The following is a 20,396-nucleotide window of genomic DNA, read 5'->3' on the forward strand; positions in this document are numbered from 1 at the left end:
AAGTTGTGAACTGGGCCGTGGAAAGCGGAGTGCTCACTGGCAAAGCTCCCCTGATGTTCTGTCTTCCTGCAGCTCCCTCCATGTAGAGAGAGCTCAGTCTTCTTGCAGGGTCCCGCTGCAGCGGGCCAGTTCTCAGCGGAGCTCTCCCAGGGCCTCGGGCAGGGCAGCTCTTCCTTCCTCTGTTCCTCCTCACTTCCCCCAACCTCACATTTATCGGTTCATGTTACAGGCGCTTCTGCAGACTTGACTCTCCCCTGGGGCCATGAGAACCTTGAGCGCAGGGATTGTGTTCCCCTTTTCTTATAGCTCCAGGTTTCAGGCCAGTTCCTGGCACATAATAGGTTCCCCATGAATGCCTGACAAATTGGGGGGAAAATGACTAGATACCTCAAATATGAAAGAAATTAATATTTCATGGATGGAGAGTAACCAAGACGTGTGAAGTTCAATGTGAAACTAATCTTTTCTCCCCACTCCTGAAAATAATGACAGTTTCTTCCTCTCATGAGCCACCTGGATCTTAATGGTTATTTTCTTGCAAAGGTTGTTGAGTTTACAAGATGACAGAACTGTGTTTACATTGGACTTGGGACATCCTCTACTAAGAAGCTTTCTGCACAGCCTAGGAGTTAAGTTATGGCATTGTGAGCAAAGAGCCAGTGGAGAAAGCCTGGGGGTTTGGGGGTAACACTCATGGACAAGAATGTTTTATCATTCGGTCCCTGAGTCTTACAGAATTAAGCGATGACCTGGCCACAGTATCCCACAGTGAGGCCTCAGTGTGTTCTAAAGCCTGAACTTGCTCGGAATGGACTCCGGATTCCCAGCGATGCATGCAGACCCTCAGGGTCAGAGGCCACCAAGCTGCCAATTGCCCACAGCAGGTGGAATGTTGTGAGCCTGCACCTCCGGGTGCATTTTCCAACACCTTCCTATCTGATGATGATCAGTCATTGGCAAGCCGTTTCTGCCACCTTGTCATACTTGTCCGAGGTCTTAGTGGCTGTGCGTATGGAAAGACTCTCCAGTCCTTTGTTTCTCGGGACAAGCTCAACTTCACTTCCTCTGGCCTTATCAAACCCTTTGTTTCTAAAACCGTTGCTCAGCCACTTGGGAAGTTAGACTCAATTCCTCCCTCCCTACAGCCTCCCAGTCGAAAGTAATGAGAAAAACAATTGGCCGTGGTGAGGATGTCCATCTTCCCGTTCTCCCCAGTCTACCATGACTTCGAGGGATCAGGCTGTAGAATTTTGTCAGCTGCATTTCATACTGCTGGTGGTTGTTTGGCCAGTCCTGCTTCTAGCCCAGCTTAAAGAAACATATGGCCTCAGATTATTCATTGCTACAGATACGGGACTTTCCCATGTTAAGAGACTTAGCAGATGAAATATGGTTTTCTGAACCTCTTTTCATTTACCGTCAAAATAACAAGTGATGTCTTGTCTTTCAACAGAGAAGCTCTTTTTACTCAGCTATTCAACAAAGAATGTGCCGTTGTCTTTGCTGTAGATTTTTATTTTATTTGTAAATTGTGCGTGCTGCATGCTACGGAATACTGAAAAGCCATACACCCTGGCTTGTTAGCTGACACACAGTATGTGTGATTACAAATTGTTTGAATAACAGTGGACTATTGAACTGCCATCCAGATGTGAGTGAAGTTAACTGTGGGAATGTCCACAAAGGAGGATTATCTTCCTTGTTGCTGGGTCCAAGCCCCCCAGAAAGTGAGAACGTAAGCATGGAAGCTAGTCGCTTAGCACAGTGGCTACGGATGGCCAATCAGAACCAAATTCATCATTTTTTTTAAATGACACGTTGCAACTAAGACTTAGTTTTTTCTCTTAAAGTAAATTATGCAAAGAAAATGCCAAAATAACAACCAAAGAAGTTAGGGCTTTAAGTGGACTTTGGGAGTGTTTTGATCATTTTGTGTTTTTAAATGTCTAGAAGTTCAGAATGTGGTAGATTCAAGATAAGACTCTGACCATCCAAAGTCTCTGGGTGGTCTTCTTGCATGCTTTTTTCCCCCCTACACTTCCTTCAGTCCTGTCTGGCATCCAAGATACCACATCTATAGAATGGTTGGCTTTCATAGTTGGTTGTGGGGAAACAATGAAGAAATTTTTTGTGAACGTTTTCTTTAAAAATTATTTGAACCACAGTGAGATATCACTTCACACCTGCTGGGATGGCTAAGATAAAAAAGACCGACAGTAACAAGTGTTGACAGGGATGTGGAGACATCAGACCCTGTGCACTGCTCAGAGAACATAAAAGAATGTGGCCACTTTAGAAAACAGTAAATGTGGAACTGTCATATGACCCAGAATTTCTGATCCTAGGGATATATACTCAAGACAAGTGAAAATACACCTATAGAAACTGGTATGTGAATATTCATAGTAGCATTATTTATACTAGCAAGAAGTAAAAACAACCCAAATGTCCATCAACTGACAAATGGATAAATAAAATGCGGTATATTGTTCAGCCATAAAAAGGAACAAAGTGCTAATATGACCTGGGTGAAACTTGAAAAGATGCTAAGTGAAAGAAACCTGTCACAAAAGACCACAAATTGTATGCATCCATTTGTATGAAAAGTAGAGACAGAAGGTAGATTACTGATTGCCTAAAACTAGAGGGTTGAAGGAAAACGGAGAATGACTGCTAATGCGTATAGCGTTTCCTTTCAGAGTGAGGAAAATCTTCTAAACTTGATGATGGTGGTGGTGGTGGTACACTTTGGTAAACATACTAAAAACCACTGAATGTTATGTTTTGTATGGATAAGCTATATGGTATATGAATTACCTCTTAATAAAGCTGTTATTTTGTGTTTTTTTAATTTTTTAAAGTTTTATTTATTTTTGAGAGAGAGCAGGAGCAGAGAAGGGGCAGAGAGAGAGGGAGATACAGAATCCAAAGCAGGCTCCAGGCTCTGAGCTGTCAGCCCAGAGCCTGACGTGAAGCTTGAACTCACGAGCCATGAGATCATGGCCTGAGCCAAAGTCAGATGCTTAATCAACTGAACCACCCAGGCACCCCAATAAAGCTGATTTAAAATGATGGCAAACTAAAGACATTTGGGGAAAGAATTTTTAAGAGGTATTTGAAGGTAATTTTGTTCTTAGAAAATCATGCCTCAAGTTAGGATATCTTCAAAAATCACATATCTGAGCTTTGGCAGCATGAAAAAGAAAGGGAAATGATTTAAATTTAATGGCTTATATCCTTTATTTTTTTTTTCTGGAATGAAAGATCTGTTACTTGTTCAACAGTGTCAACGCTTTCTATCTCTAGTCGGAATCTACAGCAGTAAGTTGGCACCCAGCCATCACATACCTAGGTTTACCTTTGTGTGATAAAACCCCCTTCAGCAATGCATATTGAAATTCATCATTTTGAACCTATTTAAATTCTGTAGCAAGCAAAAAAAAAAAAATGTATAGATCATGAAACATCAACCAAGTCAGAGAAAACAAAGAAACCAATAGGAAATCCTCTCTTTTCTCTCTGTTCTGTTCGCACTCCACTTTCTATAGTTTAATCTGAAGAAAAATGTGGAATTTCCTGCAGAGTGATTAATAGACCAGTGTGGTGACACACAGGAACTCTGAGCTTGACCTTGCAGGTAAAGGCTAACTGGTACGTTAAGTTGATTACACAATTTCCTCTAAATAAGTTGACAAGTGGTTTGCACAGTTGCCTTGACTTTTGCCCTTATAAATGCACACTTATAAATGACTTGCTTTTTTAGCTAAAGCAATCCTTATTTTAGATGTGACATGTGTTAAGTAAACAGCCTGACAGGGAACCCCAGCTTCCTCGCCTTCCTGGCCAGGTCAGATTATCAGAGTTGCTGGGGAACAAGAGATTGGGGAACCTGAAACTCAGCTTCAAGATGTGGTTGTATTTACAGGGCATCAAAAACTCAAAATTGTCTTCCTCCTTCTAGTATGAGGTAGACTGGTAGATTTGAGAAGGTGATTCCACAAATGGCCAGAAATGTTCCAGGAATGGAAGCTGCTAGATGGTTTGCAGTAAATAACTAGTAGGTTGATTTGTAGTGTTCTAGTGTGTTTTGGGAAAAAAAATTTTTTTAATGTTTTTTTTAAATTTATTTTTGAAAGACAGAGAGAGACAGTGCAAGCAAGGGAGGGTCAGAGAGAGAGGGAGACACAGAATCTGAAGACAGGCTCCAAGCTAGCTGTAAGCACAGAGCCTGACATGGGCCTTGAACCTACAAACAGTGAGATCATGACCTGAGCCAAAGCCAGACGCTTAACTGACTGAGCCACCCAGGGGCCCCAGTTCTAGTGTGTTTTGAAGGAGCCGTGTCTGTAAGAAAGTACAGTCTCTGGTACTCCTTCAAAAATATCATGGAGAAAAGGCTTCTCTTTAGTATTTCAGTTCTGTGATCATTTTCATAGGAAGAGGATGTCCTTTTATCATCTAGATGATATAGTTTATTGAGATATTTTTATTTACAGTTGCCCTACACCCCCCCTACTTAAGGGGCAAGTTACAAAAAGCCATTGTAAATGAACAGGAAACGTAGTTGCAGATGATAAATCAAAATGCTGCTTGGGAAAACAACTTTATTTGTAGATTTATAAGTCAAGTACCTTTATTGAACCTAATATATCCTGATTTGTTAAGTGAAAAAAGCTTTGCTAATGCTCTTGATTTAGCCGAAGTCTATTCGTGCATATGTGTGTCTCTTCCTGAATGAATTAAGCATTTGGAAAATGAATTGATTTTTATTTGTATATACAAAGATAATACCATTTATGCTTTCCAGGTCTAGAATATGACAAGCCTTGAGCTCATCTGAAAAACAGAACATTATTAGGACTCAGAGGTTAAATATACCAACCCACCATCAAGCCCATGCACATTCCTCCAAAAACAATGTGCAGACCTGTTCTAAGTCATCTTCATTCACATTTGCTCTTACATAAGATGCAGCTCGTCAACCTGAACATGTTTACTGCTTGCCAGAGATGACTCACTCAGTCATCCTTTTATTTATTTCATTATTTCACTCAGTCGTCTGTAGGCATTTGTAACAAAAGGATTGCCGTCCACTTTCTGGCCGACCGTGTGCTCGGTCAAGGGCTGGCTCTAATCCGTCCTGCCATTGGCTTCTGGCTGCAGGTTGTCAATACTCACTAACCATTAACTATTAACAACAATATCCTGGGCCCCTGTTTCTGAGCCATTTCACTTCCTCCCCAGCTGGCCGGCGCCCTGTTGGATGGACTCCCCGGGCAGAGGGAGCCCTCTCTGCCTGTGGAAAGTCTGGATCTCCTGAGGTTTGGCTTTAAGCCCCACATGGCAAACCCCAGCTTTGTGATCTTCCCACCACAGTGGAACAGAGAAGTTTCCATCAGTTTTCCCTCTCAAAGCAGCACTCTCTTAAAAATAAAAAAAAAAACAAGACTTCTGGTATATACATTTTCTTCTTATGTATTGATTCCACAATTGTCTGCGTTACTGGTGCTCACCACGGTGCATGCTGCCATCACCCGCCACCGCCCAGCAGTCTTAAAATATTACTGATTCCCTGGGCCGTACTTGTTTTTCATCCCTATGATGTATTTCATTTATAACCGGACATTTCTACCCTTAATCCCCTTTATCTATTTCACCTTGTTTATTTTACATTTTTAATTTTTTTTATGGTTTTTTTTTGAGAGACAGGGAGAGACAGCATGAGCAGGGGAGGGTCAGAGAGAGCGGGAGACACAGGATCTAAAGACAGGCTCCAGGCTCTGAGCTAGCTGTCAGCAGAGAGCCCGATGCGGGGCTCGAACCCACAAACCGTGAGATCATAACCTGAGCTGAAGCCGGATGCCCAACCGACTGAGCCAGCCAGGCGCCCCTATTTTACATTTTTAAATCAGACATTTCAAAAAGGAGAAGTACAGGCCAGACTATATTGAACACCCTTCTTCTCAGCAAATGCTTAAGAATTAACATTTTGCAAATACAAAGGAAGCCCTTATTCAACCTCAGGAAGAGTTTATAAGACCAAGGCTGCAGCCCCTTGAAGAAATCCAGATAAAATACGGAGACGCACCCTGTGAGGGGAAAGCAAGATGATGCTCATGGAAGGCGGGGTGGGGTGGGGGTGGAAGATGCACTTTTCCTTCTCTGGATTGCATTTTTTATATTCCAAATATTTGACCCATAAGAAGTCACTGATACACAATTATTTTCAGCCTTCAAAAGGGAAGTTGATGTGGTCAGTCAGCCTCACAGCAGGGAGGCAAATGTCCATTGCGTGTTACGGAGGAAACCAAAACTCGGCTCACATTTTCTCTCGCCTAGATCATTAGCTGAGCCGCAGAATTGGCTGCTCTGCCTCATTTCTCACCCCCTTCCGATTGATTCTCCTCCACTCCTTGCCACAAGCGTATGCATATGGTCAGGCTGTCCCTACAAGCTGGCTGCGTCGCAGAGATGGCCCCTGCTCATGGCTCATCCCCCTTCAGCCACACAAGGAGCAATGAGACAACCAGGGGCAGATCCAAGTTTTGTTGGATCTGAGGCTTAGACAGTTCAGGATACCCGGCTGCAGAGAGGTGAAGTTCAAAATTAGTGATGAAAGTTACTGTTGGTTTGGGTCAAGAAAAGAAAGCACAAGAGAACTTTCAAAACAGGCAAATACTGCAAACACACGAAGTCCAGAAAAATCACATAATTCTATTAACTTACTGCTTGACAGACATTTATCATTCTTCTCCCTGTATATTTTTAGCTGCAGATTCTTTGGCCATTTCTTCCTATACAATTATTTCATAATAGCATTTTCTATGGAGAGATTAGAAAGATTCTTGAGTCTTTCCTCTAACATGCTTGGGCTAAAGCTGTTTTTTATTGTTAAGAGTATTTAAAAATTTCTTTTTGCTTCAAAGCTCAAAATTAGTGATGTCATAGAAGTTTTTAAGATTGTTGTCAAACACTTTTTTTCTCACTTTTTTCCCCAGATACATGCTACAGGATTTAGAACTTTTCTCATAGACTAGCTTTTGGTGGTATATATTTATTTTTCTCAACTCTCACATTCCTCTAGCACCAGGGGCTCTAAGACATGTTTGTGTCACAATAGGACCTCAGGCCCTGCCCCTTTGTGTCCCAGCATTAAAAATTTTTTTATTATTTTTTTAATGTTTTTTATTTATTTTTGAGAGAGAGAGAGAGAGGGAGGGAGCGCGAGGAGGGGAGGGTCAGAGAGAGAGGGAGACACAGAATCCGAAACAGTCTCCAGTCTCTGAGCTGGCTGTCAGCATAGAGCCCGATGCGGGGCTTGAACCCATGAACCGTGAGATCATGACCTGAGCCGAAGCCGGACGCTTAACCAACTGAGCCACTCAGGTGCCCCACTATGTTCCAGCATTGGATGAGTTGGCCATGGCCAGCCCAGAACAGCTAGCATTAATTAAATGGAAATGACTGCAAAACACCCAAACTTGTCTCACTACATCCAAAGTAGATTATTTCCAACTCAACCTTCCTTTAGCTGGATTCCAGAAAGGCCCACAGCCACTCCAGTGCTACCCAATGTAATAGAGAGTCAGAGCAGAGACAGCTCATGGATGAATTGCAGTGAATGTATCTTCTTTTTATAAATTGTACAAGATATTTGACCAAGTGAACGTATTTCTGGGACCTTAGAAGGAGCCCATATAGGTGAGGGATTGACCCAGAAGGCCATGGGGGAATAAGCAGCCGCATTCACTTCACAGGAAACGCGCTTAAGGTCACTCACCTACCAAGTGACAGAGCTAGGATTTGCACACAGTCTTTAGAGGACAAACTCTACTAAATGATATTGATTCTCATCTGATTTCGCAAAACCATTCCTTTCCACGTGCCTGCTGAAGCGCACACCTAGAGACGTTGGTCAACGTTTACTACATAAAAAACAGGCATCCAGAACGTGAAACAGATTTGCTATATTCCTAATCACCCATGGGTCAATTTCTTTTTAAGACTCTGGAATTTCTGTGTGAAATAAACATGATCATGATACAGAATTTCAGATCACTCGATATTAAACAAAACTTACTACCTCTGCTCCAACCATGTGCTAAAAATCATGTCACTCCTCATTTAGTAGGAACATATTTCAGTCTGCTCCAAAGGTTGATAAATATAGTACAGTCCTCTTAATGTTTATTCTGGTGTCCTAAAGAGCCATAGTTCAGAAATGATGGGACAGTCCCAAATAGAAGGGGGACTGCCAGCAGAGGCCCTGCTCTCAGTGCCCTAGCACCTGCAGAAGAAAGCTTTTCTCCGATAAACCTTCCAATGTCTGTGGCCCACGGTCATGTACATGGGCGGAACTCTCTCTTTCAGAACAAGTGTGTTTGCCAAATCATAGGGTAAAGTATCTTGCAAGTCCACTTGTTTCAGAAGAAAGACAGGATAAGGGAAGTGGCAGAAGCAGCGATAGGAAAGGAGTTTTTCACACTAACAAGTGTGAGCTGATAAGCCTGACCTGTAAGGCAAATGTTGAGGGTCCTAAGTATACCTCTCATGCCAAAATTAGCTGAGCAAATTTGATTTGGCTTTCCGTTTTCTAATGGGAAAAAAAAAAATCCCTAGGGAGAAAGAAAACTCACTGTTTATTGCTATGATGAATCTTATCTGCTGGGTTTCTCTACTAAATAAATCAATGGAATCACTTTCCAAGATGCCTGAAATCTCAGACATGCCATGATTAAAATACAGTAAACATAATATCCCAGTCATTACTTTGCTCCAGTCCCCTGGGCTAGGTGTGTTTATATTGTTTATTTCATTTCATCCTCACAAGAACATGATGAGGCTGTTTCAATCTACAGATGAAGGAAATGAGGCTCAGAGAGATACAGTCACCTACCCAGCCCAGCCACACGGCCAGCAAGTGGCAGAGGCCAGATTTGAACCAAGGAGCCCGTACACTTCTCTGTGTGCATCCTCCTGCTATCTTCCTGCTCACCCTGACCCTGCCTCCCTGATCAGTTCCCAGAGGAGGGGGCATGCTTTGAGAAATGCTGAGTGTTGCCCAATCATATTGCAAAGCAAAGAAGAGCTATTTCTATCATCTGCCTTTATTAGCTTTTCCCCCCTCTTACGGTACCTAAAATAAAACATAAGAACGTTAGGAAGGGGGCAAAATGAATATTTATTGATCCCTGTAAGTATTGATATAAGCTTGATTCTTCTTCACCCCCATGTGGAGGCCCAGGCTCTGCAAAAGGAAGTCCTTGATGAGAATTAAAGAGAGCATGGCTGCTTCTTTCTGGCAAACTCAGGTTACTGTGAGGTATCTGAGGTTGTATCTTAGGAACTGAAACGGAGTTTTCAGTATGTTGCTGATTTGTACCTAAAAACTCTGCCAGGAAGCGTTTGAAAAGTTCTTAGGAAGGGCCCCCATAGTCACGTGGTCTAGGTGTAGAGTATGGCGCAATCCAGTGCCCAGACCAAGGGTCCTGGGGGGAAGTCCTGGCTCCGGGGCTTGTAGTCACATCGGAGCGGAAGTGATGGGCCAAGGCCAAGATGACATGATGGAACCTCAGGAAAATATGTGCTCTAACCCCTCATTTTGTCAGTGGGGACACTGAGGCCCAGGGAGAGGATGTGACCTACCGCAGGTTACTCAGCTAGCTGTGGTGAAACCAGCACTAGGATTCCTTCGAAGACACCCTTCCCGCCATCACGACTGACATGCCCGCCTCAGGGCAGCATCACCAAGGCAGACAGGTGCCTTCCACGGTACATCCTAGACACTTCATGTCAGTTTGTCATCCGGTGATCTGATCTGGGGTTGCATTTGAGAACTCTACTGACGAAACTGATCACCAAGAGAAGTGATGCCCTTTTTTCTCAGCTGGTTAAATTCCCAGCGTATAGCAATAAAAGAGCTAATGCAATAGACCATTTTAAGGCAATGGGGATTCAGGAGTGCACTCGTCATGAGCACAGGGTGATATATGGAAGTGTTGAATCACTATATTGTACACCTGAAACTAACATGTTAATTAAAATTAAAACTTTACAAGCCATTAAAAAATAAGTAAATAGACTATTCCTATAGTTGGTGACTCAGCTGTAGTCATCCGTGTTCTCATGTTACCTGAGCCAGTCAAGTTTTTCCTGGAGTTATATTCTATAGCAGAGGTGCAGGGATATTGCCCATCAGATTCTCTATTGCTTGTACTGAAAGCAAGAAATGTCCTGGATACTGTACACACGTACAAGAATTTCACACAGATGACACCTGTTACTCTTTTCCCCTTCGAGGGAACTTATTTCACTAAATGTACTCGGAAAGAGTTGGGGAAAATCAAACTGTGTTTTACATCAATCCATCTTTGCCAATAGAATTTTTTTTTTTTTTAGAAAATGCTTTTGTCTTATATTCTTATAGGCTTTAAGTATATTCTCATAAAAACCCTGGAGCAATGGATTTAGCTTATCCAAGTCATAGAAACATCCACTAGATAACCAATTAGCAAAACCAGTCTTCACTGTAGAGCAAAGCCACCAAAGTGAACTCCTTTTCTGATGGAACAAGTCTGACTTCATATTTTCAGTTTTAATAAATGTGTTAGTACGCATCCCTGGGACAGCGGGGTCACTGCTGAGTTCTAATTCAAAGGTAGGAAAGAAGCTAGAAGGGAGGAGTTAGGTAGATATGTAGAGCACGGAGCAAATTTGTCACATGAGGGGCATAAGGTACTGCCACCATCAATACATCCCACTGACGCTATCTTTGCTTTGTCTGCGAGAGACTCAGGAAGCTGTATTCTTTGAAAATAAGTTGGGAGGTGGAACGGGTGAAGTCATTACATTTTCAGTGGACAAAAATATTCAAACCTTATACCCCTTGACAATATATGTAAATTCAGACCATCCCAAAACAGGCTGAACATCGTGCTTTATTCTTACCAGGAATGGGTGTAAAACAAGAGGACTCTCAAAGCTCCAGCCTGGATCTCCAGTCCTTAATTAAGTGTGTAGCAACTTAGGGGCGCCTGCGTGGCTCAGTTGGTTAAGCGTCCAGCTTCGGCTCAGGTTGCTCAGGTCATGATCTCACGGTTCATGGGTTCAAGCCCCACATCGGGCTCTGTGCTGACACCTAGCTCAGAGCCTGGAGCCTGTCTTCAGATTCTATGTCTCCCTCTCTCTCTGACCCTCCCCTGCTCGTGCTGTCTCTCAAAAATAAATAAAAGACATAAAAATTTTTATAAACGTGTAGCAACTTATAGCACAAGTTCACATGGCCTCTTTATTTGCCGCTGTGGAGGTAGCAAAGCAGCCCAGGGCAAAGCAACTTAATTAAGTGGGAGAAGGCAACTGAAGAAAGATGGTAGAGAAAGAAGTGCTAGCAAGATGCTTGGACCACAGGGACATTCTCAAAAGATTGGTTTCAGCAAATAACACATAGAAGTTAGGGATCTGGAAACGGGTTTTCGTAAACTTAGTTATACTCCAATCTGAAGACTTTATGAGAAAGCCTTACAGGTACTGACAACTGAGAAAAGCTAGCATGCCAGGGAGTGAAACCTCTTGCAATCCACTTGTTCTAGAAGAAGGACAGGATAAGGGAGGTGGCAGGTATGGCGATAGGACTAGTTGTTAGTTGTTAGGATGTGCGTTGCAACATTGGAAGGGCAGAAATTTACAAGCAACATAAATGTTCACAACAGGCGAGAGGGTCAATTCGATAAAATACTGTACAGCAGTAAAAATGAATCATGTACACATATACACACGTTCTGAAACTAATATAACCAATCAGAGATCATTTTCAAAGCGCTCCATACAGAGTAGCATGTTAAAAATAGTACACATATTTGGAGATCCATAAATTCATAGTAAAAGTATACAAACAAGGACAGAGGCATGCCTACCGGGAAAGGAGTTATCAGGTGTATTTGTAATGTGTTATCTTTTCAAAAGAGCAGCTCAGTCTTCAATGCCATGAAATTGATTATTGTATTCCAAGAGGAAACAGAATGATATTTAAAGGGGCGTCATGTGCAACAGTCTGGTGGGAAGAGGGGCTGTAGAGTTTCAACTTGGACTTCTGTGGGAGAATAATCCAAGTGAGCTACCCTTTCACCTTGGACCCTCCAGCAGCCCAGCTCCAGGTTTCAGAGAATTTCCATCTTGGAAGGGGCGGAATCTGGCTAGACTGCTGATCCCTAAGACTCTGCGAAGTCATCCCTGATTTTTGTTTTTAATGAAATTTGACAAATAAAGTATGTGCATGGAGGCTCCTGTAGAATGGCCTTAATTTGTGCTTAGGAATGCATAATTTTATCAGGGTCTCTGTAATTAGATATTGTGCAATAGAATAAAAAGCAAATACTGCTTGTTCCATGGCAACAAGGGCCTTTAGTACCTCACTATCTTTGAGATAACGAAGGTTTCCATGGATACACATATCACATGGGATTTTGTTTAATAGACATCTAAGAAGAAAATGCAAGTTTCCCAGTTGGTTTTCCCCTATTTTTAAGGGGTGAGTGTATGAACATGTGTTTTGTTCTCTTCTGTTTCTATTGCCTCCAAAATTGGGGTTGTTTTCCCCCCCTCTTTTCTCTGTCTAGACTGTAAATGCACATACCAAAGGTTTCATAGTGCCGATGCTTAAACTGGTGTTTGGTGTAAAGAGCTTATCTTTGGAGGGGAGAGGACAGAATTAAGACTGCGGTCACTTTCTGCGTAAGGACTAAAGAAAGGTTTGCCGGGAATGTGGTCTGTGTTTCAGCAGAGAGAGCACAGACATGCCAGGACATGAACAAGAGAGCAAGCTCCTAGAAGAAGGCAGAGTGGCCTCGCTCATCTCAATGACCCCAGCATCTAGCATTGCAGGCACACAGTAGGTGCTTAATTATTAACTCCCAGCTGGTTAGCTAATCCTATAAAGGGAAGACAGTAATATTTATAATTACTAAGAAAAGACGCCGCAGGTGCACTGTTGCTTCTGGACCAGAGGTCGGATGCCTGTGGGAGCAGGTGAATCCCATAAATGTGCAGGGGTGAGGCTAGCCAGCTGTTACACATAGGAAGTAGAGGGCTTGGGGTAAACCAAGATGTGTGTGGCCTGTCTTAAAGCATCCCGTCCATGCTTTTTTCAAACACCAACTAAGCCAAACACAACACACTAATTCGCTTTCTGCCTGGGCTATAAGGAAAGCTAATTTCAGTACTGTGTAAGGGTAAGGACCATCCCTACCAAATGCCAGTTTTAAGCAGGTAACTCTGCAGGGGCATTGCTCTTTACTATGTAGTAAGACTTTGGGCCGGGCAGCTCTGTGACAGGCCAGTCCTGGAAGCCAGGTTCTTTTCCTCATAAGCTTTGCTATCTGGTTGAAATCCATTTGTAATGTTCACCAAAGACAGCCTAGAAGGGGGATAGGACCCTGCGAAGTAGCCTGCACTTTAAGAGGAAGGGTCGGTGGAAAGCAAGGGCAGGAGGCCCGTGTGTTTGTGGTCTGTTAACACGCATGTGACCTTCAAATCATTTTAGGCACTGCTGCTCAACCACGGCCTTCTATCCAACCTGCTGCCTCCCCTAGGTGATTTCCTAGAGTCTGATTAACTGCTCCATCCAAAGAAAGCCTGACTGGTTGTATCTAAACATTTCTAATATCGATCCTCTTGGCCACACGATTTTTACCTTAAGAACTATTAGCCCAAGTACCTCTTGTTGGAACACGGGACCTCAAATATTTGTAGATGTTCTGCCCAAGATACACCTAGGTTGAATTCTGGGAACTATTTCTTTCATCTCATATTTCATTAATTACATTTAATAGTATGATTGGAACAGTGAGGGCAAAGCCTTTTGCAATTTTATTAGCATTAAGCAATTTTATATGTGGCAGGGAAGTGTGCATCTTGAGAGAATATTAAAAAACGTTTTAAGAGATGAAAAGACATATTGATATGTAGTGAGAGGGACAGGGGAACACACGTTAATTATCCCTGTGAAGCCAGTAAAAGTCTTTGTGGAAGCACAGAAATCATAGCGCTCCTTGGATTTACAGAACATTCTAAATAACTCAAAAGGCAGTTAGAGGTGTTGTCTTATCTTAAGATGATCCTGGGAGAGAAGGAGGGGCAGTTGTAAAACAAACTATTCAGGCCCCTCAGGTATAATTGGACAGCATTTGAGACATCATTTAAAATATTGTCTATTCTAAAATTTATAGTCTCATTGGAGGCAATTATAGTCACCTTTGTACATAGAATCAATGAAAGGTCTAACGTTGTCCATCTGTCCATTAAAATGAAGAAATGTCTGGGGCTCCCAAGTGCCATCCCAGAGATTATACATTATAGAACAGCCCAAGATGCAGGCTGCAGTAAAGGATAAATTTAATACCACGCACCTGCAAAGGTGAGGAGTTAATATCTCCTCTCATTGGTTATATGGATCTATATCTTATTGGTCTGGGTCATTTTAAGATATTTAAACCCTTGCAGGCAGCAGCCCATCCCTCCATTGCTCAGCGATGAGTGTTCAAGTTAGTAGCACGGGCAGAGGTTCAGCAGCATCTGCAATGGTGAGAACGGACCTGTAGCCATCACCAGTCTGATTCCAGGTTACATCTTCTCAACTACAACTAAAGAGGTCTTCTAGCTCAGACCTCAGAAGACAGGTCTCTCTTCTCAGGTTGAGAAGAACCAAAGTCATAGTGCAGACATAACTATTCCTAGGTAACATAAAGAACCATGAACTGGAACCAGGTACAGAGAAGCCCTAGAGTACAGTGAGGAAGAGGTTGCAGGTGTTAATTACCAACTCCTGCCCCTTGAGCTGTGCTGAAAGCCATGGTCACTCACTACTGGGGCTGAGCCGAGCCTGGCTCCACCCAGAGTCTCCTCTGTCATCACACGGACTCCATGTTGTCTTCTGTTCCTCTCCTGTGACCCTTCCTGGTTTGCGTTTCTTAATTACACTCTTGACTACTCTGAAACAGAGTTAATACCCTAATTACAGAGAGGTCGCCATCTTACCAGCTGCAGTTGCTGAAAGAGGAACTAACAGGGCTCTTCCATTGCCTTTCTGGTTTGCTCTAGTACTTTCTGACCTTTACGCTCTTTGATAAATCTTTGAATTTGCCGAAGGTGTGGTTCTTCCTCGGTGGGAATATGCTTTGGAAAAATACCCGGTAAAATGCTACTTCTCCCCTGCTATGGTAGCCTGCTTGCTCTAGGTGAAGAACATCTCCACATAGTAATTCATGGGCTGTTCTGTGTAGGGAGCTATTCCACGCCAGAATTAATGAATTGGGGAAAGGGGTGGGGGCAAGAATTGTGGTGCCTGTTTATGTACAGGAGTATGGGGTTTGAGTATAGTATAGGATTCTTTTTGGTCCTTGGTCCTTCTTTTCACTTCCAGGGACTTCTTGCCCCAGCTTAGCCTCCTTTTCTTGTATGGTGAAGATCTATAGTTTGTGGACACTAAAATCATATTCTGCACATCAATAAGACAAGTGGCCTGAACAAGGATTTCTTTTCCTGATTTTATACATGTGTCTTACAGAAAGTTTCTTATACATTAGATCTAATTTAGTCGTACATTAGGGGAAAAAACACCTTTTAAAAAAGGTAAGCTACAGAAAATAGATACTGCCTAAGAAGATAGCAATAGCTGGACATTCTACTTAATAACATAAGCAACCTAAAATGCATTATCAGCTGTTAGACTTACAACTTGTATTTACAAAGAGATTTCCCTCCCCGGGTTTATATACATGAGAGAAGTAACCAAGAATCTTCACTTTTTTTTAAATATAATAATAGCAATACAGCCCTTAATCCCATAACCAGAAGCACAGATATCCCAAGTCACTTTCCTTGACTTTGGAATGGGAATCTGGTGGGTTGATGTTGGTTCGGTTTTGGTTTTTGTTTGTTTTTTCAGAGTTACTGTTCTCAGAATGGTAGACAGGAGGCAAATCCTAGAAAGAGTTCATTCCACTTAAAAAGCAAGCATTTTCCCTCCAGAGTAATTGTTTGCTGTTGAGACGAAACCTATAATTACTCTTATCTAATAGTTTCATAGCGTGCCATGCACTGTTTGCAAGGAATTTTTTCCATCAGTTTTTTCCTTGGTCATTCAGAAATACAATTTGGTTGTGAAAATTATCTCTTTTCCCTTGGTATGGGAAAAGAGACTGTGCAGGGGCAAAATTAGACCACCCCACCCCCCAGATTTATGTTCTGCCTACCCAGACCTGAAGTAGCCAGGAACAAGTGGGAATTTTCTCTGTGAATATATCTATATGAAAATAATTTGGTATTTCTTTCTCTTAACAATGGGAAAACTTCACTTTGAGCCTATACCCATGACTTCATGGGGACTGTAAAAGAGGGAGAAAGCCCTTCCAGGAAATAGGAAGAAACCCCTTAGATCAGAGTGAATCAAACCATCGGAGAATTTCCATGCGTCCTTCCCAGGACTGAAGCCGTAACAAGAAGACTTCTGTCGACAGCACAGGTGAGAATAGGAGCCAGGAAGCGAGAGAACACACAAACATCTTCCTGCCACCTGATGAAGCCCCTGTTACGATATGAATGTGCAAGCTGGACCCAGAGAGAGAATAGGGCTGGCATTCTGTTTGGGGCATGGCACTTCTGCATAGACAAAGAAAACTTTGGGAAAATTTGAGCCAAAGGCAGGACCGTAGACATTCCTTATGAGGGAACAACCAAGGGGGAAGGGACTGTTTACTTCTCAGAAAGTTATGAAATCTCATATGTAAAACACAGTCATATTTTTGTTATTACTTGATTTAACACTCCAGGAACTTAGCCCAGCCAGCTGTGACTCTGAAGCTGCCCTGCTCATTAAAATTCCCCCCGTCTGATTCAGACCCCTCTCCCCCACTACTAGATGCTGCGTGGCCTAGTGTCCCTAAGTCGACTCCATGTAATTCAGGAATGTGCCTGTTCAGAGCGCCCAAGAAGTCTCTACAAAAGGAAAAGTTCACGGTCGAAATTTTGGAAAGTTCCAAAAAGCACAAAGGAAGAAACACGTGGCACAATAATTCTATCACCTGTATATCATGTTAGCGGTATAAAATCATAATTATTCCTTAAGCATCCCAACTCGCCCCGAAAATACCAGGAGTAGAGATGGCCAGACCCTCCCCTTGAGGGCAAAAGTTCCCCCTGTCTGTGTCCGGGCCCTTCCAGCCGGGCCAGTGCCCCAGCCTGCAGGCGTGGCCCCTGTGAGCCCGGGTGCTCAGAGGAAGAAGAAGGCAGCACTCTAGGATGAGTCCAGGAAGGAAGAAACGTGTTCGTACTTTTTCCTCGAACAGCAGCTATAAAATGTATTTCTCAATTATGAGCCTTTTTCTGGAACTGTCTAGAAATGTCCGCATGTGTTCATACGTGATCTGGGCAGCCAGGGCTTCTGGGAGTTTGCAGAGAAGATACGTTTGCTTCAAATTCCGCACCATGTCTCTAGCAACCATGACAGGAGGGTGTCTGTTTGGGAAAGTGGACTGCGGACAAGTGAGTGGGGGCGGGGGGGGGGGGAACGGGGAGCCCCGCACGGCTTGAGAAGGGACCGACGTTGGCCAAGGTGGCGCCTCGCCGGGCTGCCTCCCGTACTTGACTTGCGGAGGACTATGGTTTGAAGAAAGGGAGCACGGTGCGAGGGCGTGGCGTCCCGGCCCTTGTGGCCCACCAGGGCCTGCAGGTGGACTGAGTGTCCCCGCACAGAGCAGCGCCCGTAAACAGATTACGGAACAGCCATCCGTTAATCCCCAAACAGTTTTTCTGTCATTTAATTAGAAAATTCATCTTATTTTGCCTCCAGGCCTTGTAGCCTTATTGCATTTGCACATATTTCAAAATGTTTCAAGTACTGACCAGATAACATTAATGAATATATTAGATAGCCAAATGCTTTTAAACAAAAAATAATAAACATCCTTGTGTGTATATATTTTTAAAAAATGTTAATTCCGTCTGGAGCCAAACAGGTAATTTTCCCTTCAGCATTTTTTCAGTCGGCTAAGACAGGTTGGCCTAGGACTGCAGTCAGCCTGTCTGCAGACTCGGGCTTGACTTGCATACCAGGGTCAGCAGTGCTGCAGAAAGAGACAAGGAGATGATCTGATTGGCTCGCGGCCAGAGCATGCTCACAAGGGCCTCTTTGATGAAAGGGTTCTTGGTAAGTACTGTACCAAAAGCAGCCTGCCACCCTCCTTTCAAAGATACCCATTTAGAGTAATTCCCAGAAAGGGAAAAAGCAGCAAGAAAAAGTGAGACGGGGCGGGGGGGGGGGGGGTGTGGAGAGAGAGATCCGGAGTGAGCCGAGCTACAGGATTACCGCAGGAATAATTATGCTCCCTGGCATAGAGAAAGGGGGAAAGTTATTACAAGTAAACTGCTGGATGTTGAAGTAGCCGGTTGGCAACTCCGCAAGAACATAAGGAATGTGCAATTAAGCTCATTAAAACATCATCATTATGCTTATCAATCTTTTTTCCAAAAGGGGTAGGGTGGAGCAGTATGTTAAGGCATGACTGCTTTTGCAGATAAAGATCCGGGGCTCCCTCGTTTGCCGGGCTTCTCCCAGCAAACAAAATCAACGATTCAGTTCCACGCAGCACTTAGGCAGCCTGGCTTTGCTCACCCTGGAGTGGCGCCTGAACTCTGGGAGGGGCATTCAGGAGGCTGGCTCCTCTCAGCGGGCATGCTTCCTTTCGATACAGTCCTCATCAGACAAACAAGCCTTTATTAAGCACCTACTATATGCCCAATGCTGGTGTTTGGGGCAAATTCAGAAATAGTATATATGACGTGAGCCCTGCCCTCCAGGCACTGTTAGCCTTACTGGGGAGGTGAGATGCAGTCATCCAACGTTACGCGAAGAAATATGTACTGAGGGGCAGCCATGTGAGGGTGCTCTGCCAGAACTGTGGGTACAGGGGTGACCAAGGAGGACACGGCCACCACCCTCGCCATCTAGCAGAGGGATCATCGGTCAGGCACAACTTCCTGTGAGGCGGCATCGTTACAGGACCGGTGCTGGCAGGGAAAGGTCAAGGTCCGGTGGGGCACAGGGGAAGAGTCACTACTCCATACAGAACTTGCTCTTTTCCCACAATCCATTTTAAGCTCCTTCAGAAAAGCAGTGTCTCTCTTTTGCTTTCACTTGTTCTCTTTCATTGCTGCTCTTATTTTTTTTAGTGGCATTTTCAATATGAAAATAATGTTTCTTGGTGAAAATGAGTCACATACAGAATAATACAAAAAGAAAATTAAAATCAGCTGCAGTCTGACCACCCAAAAATACCCACTCTGATATTTGGATACATTTCCCTCCGATCTTTTGTTTTTATTTGGGGTTTTTACAAACTTTTATAAATAGAATTAATTTTTTGCTTTTTCCATTTGAACATTTTCCATACGCATGAACGTTTTCCATACCATCGAGTATGCTTCCAACCATTGTTTAAAATGTCTGCACGGTTTAACTCATCTTCTCTTGCTGGACATTTTGTTTGCTTACAGCTTTTCACCATTACAAACAATATTGCCCTGAGCATCTTTGTGTGTAAGAAATGTCACATTTCACATGCCCGCAGTGATGTGCAAGTAGCATTTGTGCAGTAACCACCTGTAAAGTAAAGGAAAGCTACACAATGCAAAGCGTGGGCCCCACGCGGTGCTGCTGAGAGCAAGGAGCTCACGGAGGCTCAGCTCGAGAAGCAGGGTCAATGAGAAGGCGGGGTGGTCCAGCGCTTCAGATTCTCGTTTCACTGCAGACTCTCTCAAAACCCCAGCTTGCATTTTCCTCTGGGCATCAGGGAGGAGCACCTCTTTTTTCATCAGCTGGCAGCTTCCATCACCCACGTCTATGTTACGTCTCCAGTTCGGGAATCTGCAAACATTTCTCTGCTTCAGAATCACCTGGGGTGCAAGGGTCAAAGACAGAGTCCCGGACCCCACTCCCCATTCCCCACCTGGTAAATCAAAACCTGAGAGGGGATCCTGGGTGGCTCCGTCGGTTAAGTCAGCTCAAGTCATGATCTCATGGTTCGTGAGTTCGAGCCCCGCGTCAGGCTCTGCGCTGATAGTGCGGAGCCTGGAGCCAGTTTCAAATTCTGTGTCTCCCTCCCTCTCTCTCTCTCTCTCTCTCTCTCTCTCTCTCTGCTCTCCCTCCCTTACTCGCATGCTATGTGTCTCTCTCTCTCTCTCAAAAATAAATAACATTAAAAAATTTTTTAAAAACCTGTGGGACAAGGCCCAGGAATCAGAATTTTGTAAACACGCATCAAGATGATTCCAATGCAGCGGGTCCACGATCCAAAGGCGCAAGAGCAGGTGCAGGCTGCAGGCGTGACGCTGGGCACACAGCGGGC

The 20,396-nt window shown here is 43.6% G+C and overlaps 1 protein-coding gene across 9 annotated transcripts in view; it reads left to right on the forward strand.

Moving 5' to 3' along the window:
• Positions 1 to 20,396, forward strand: part of VTI1A (vesicle transport through interaction with t-SNAREs 1A) — a 344,985-nt gene that overhangs the window by 271,812 nt on the left and 52,777 nt on the right. Inside the window, exons 9-10 of one of the 9 annotated variants that reach the window (XR_003905737.1) lie at positions 3,549 to 3,651; positions 5,245 to 5,392. The exons of 7 other annotated variants lie outside the window; for them this stretch is intronic. The gene's annotated coding sequence lies outside the window, so the exon portion shown is untranslated. Of the gene's footprint in view, positions 1 to 3,548; positions 3,652 to 5,244; positions 5,393 to 20,396 lie in introns of those variants that run through there. One more of the 9 variants, XR_003905738.1, reaches the window with a different exon arrangement.

The sequence above is a fragment of the Suricata suricatta genome, chromosome 2, assembly GCF_006229205.1.
Source record: "Suricata suricatta isolate VVHF042 chromosome 2, meerkat_22Aug2017_6uvM2_HiC, whole genome shotgun sequence".
In the NCBI taxonomy this organism is placed as follows: Eukaryota; Metazoa; Chordata; class Mammalia; order Carnivora; family Herpestidae; genus Suricata; species Suricata suricatta.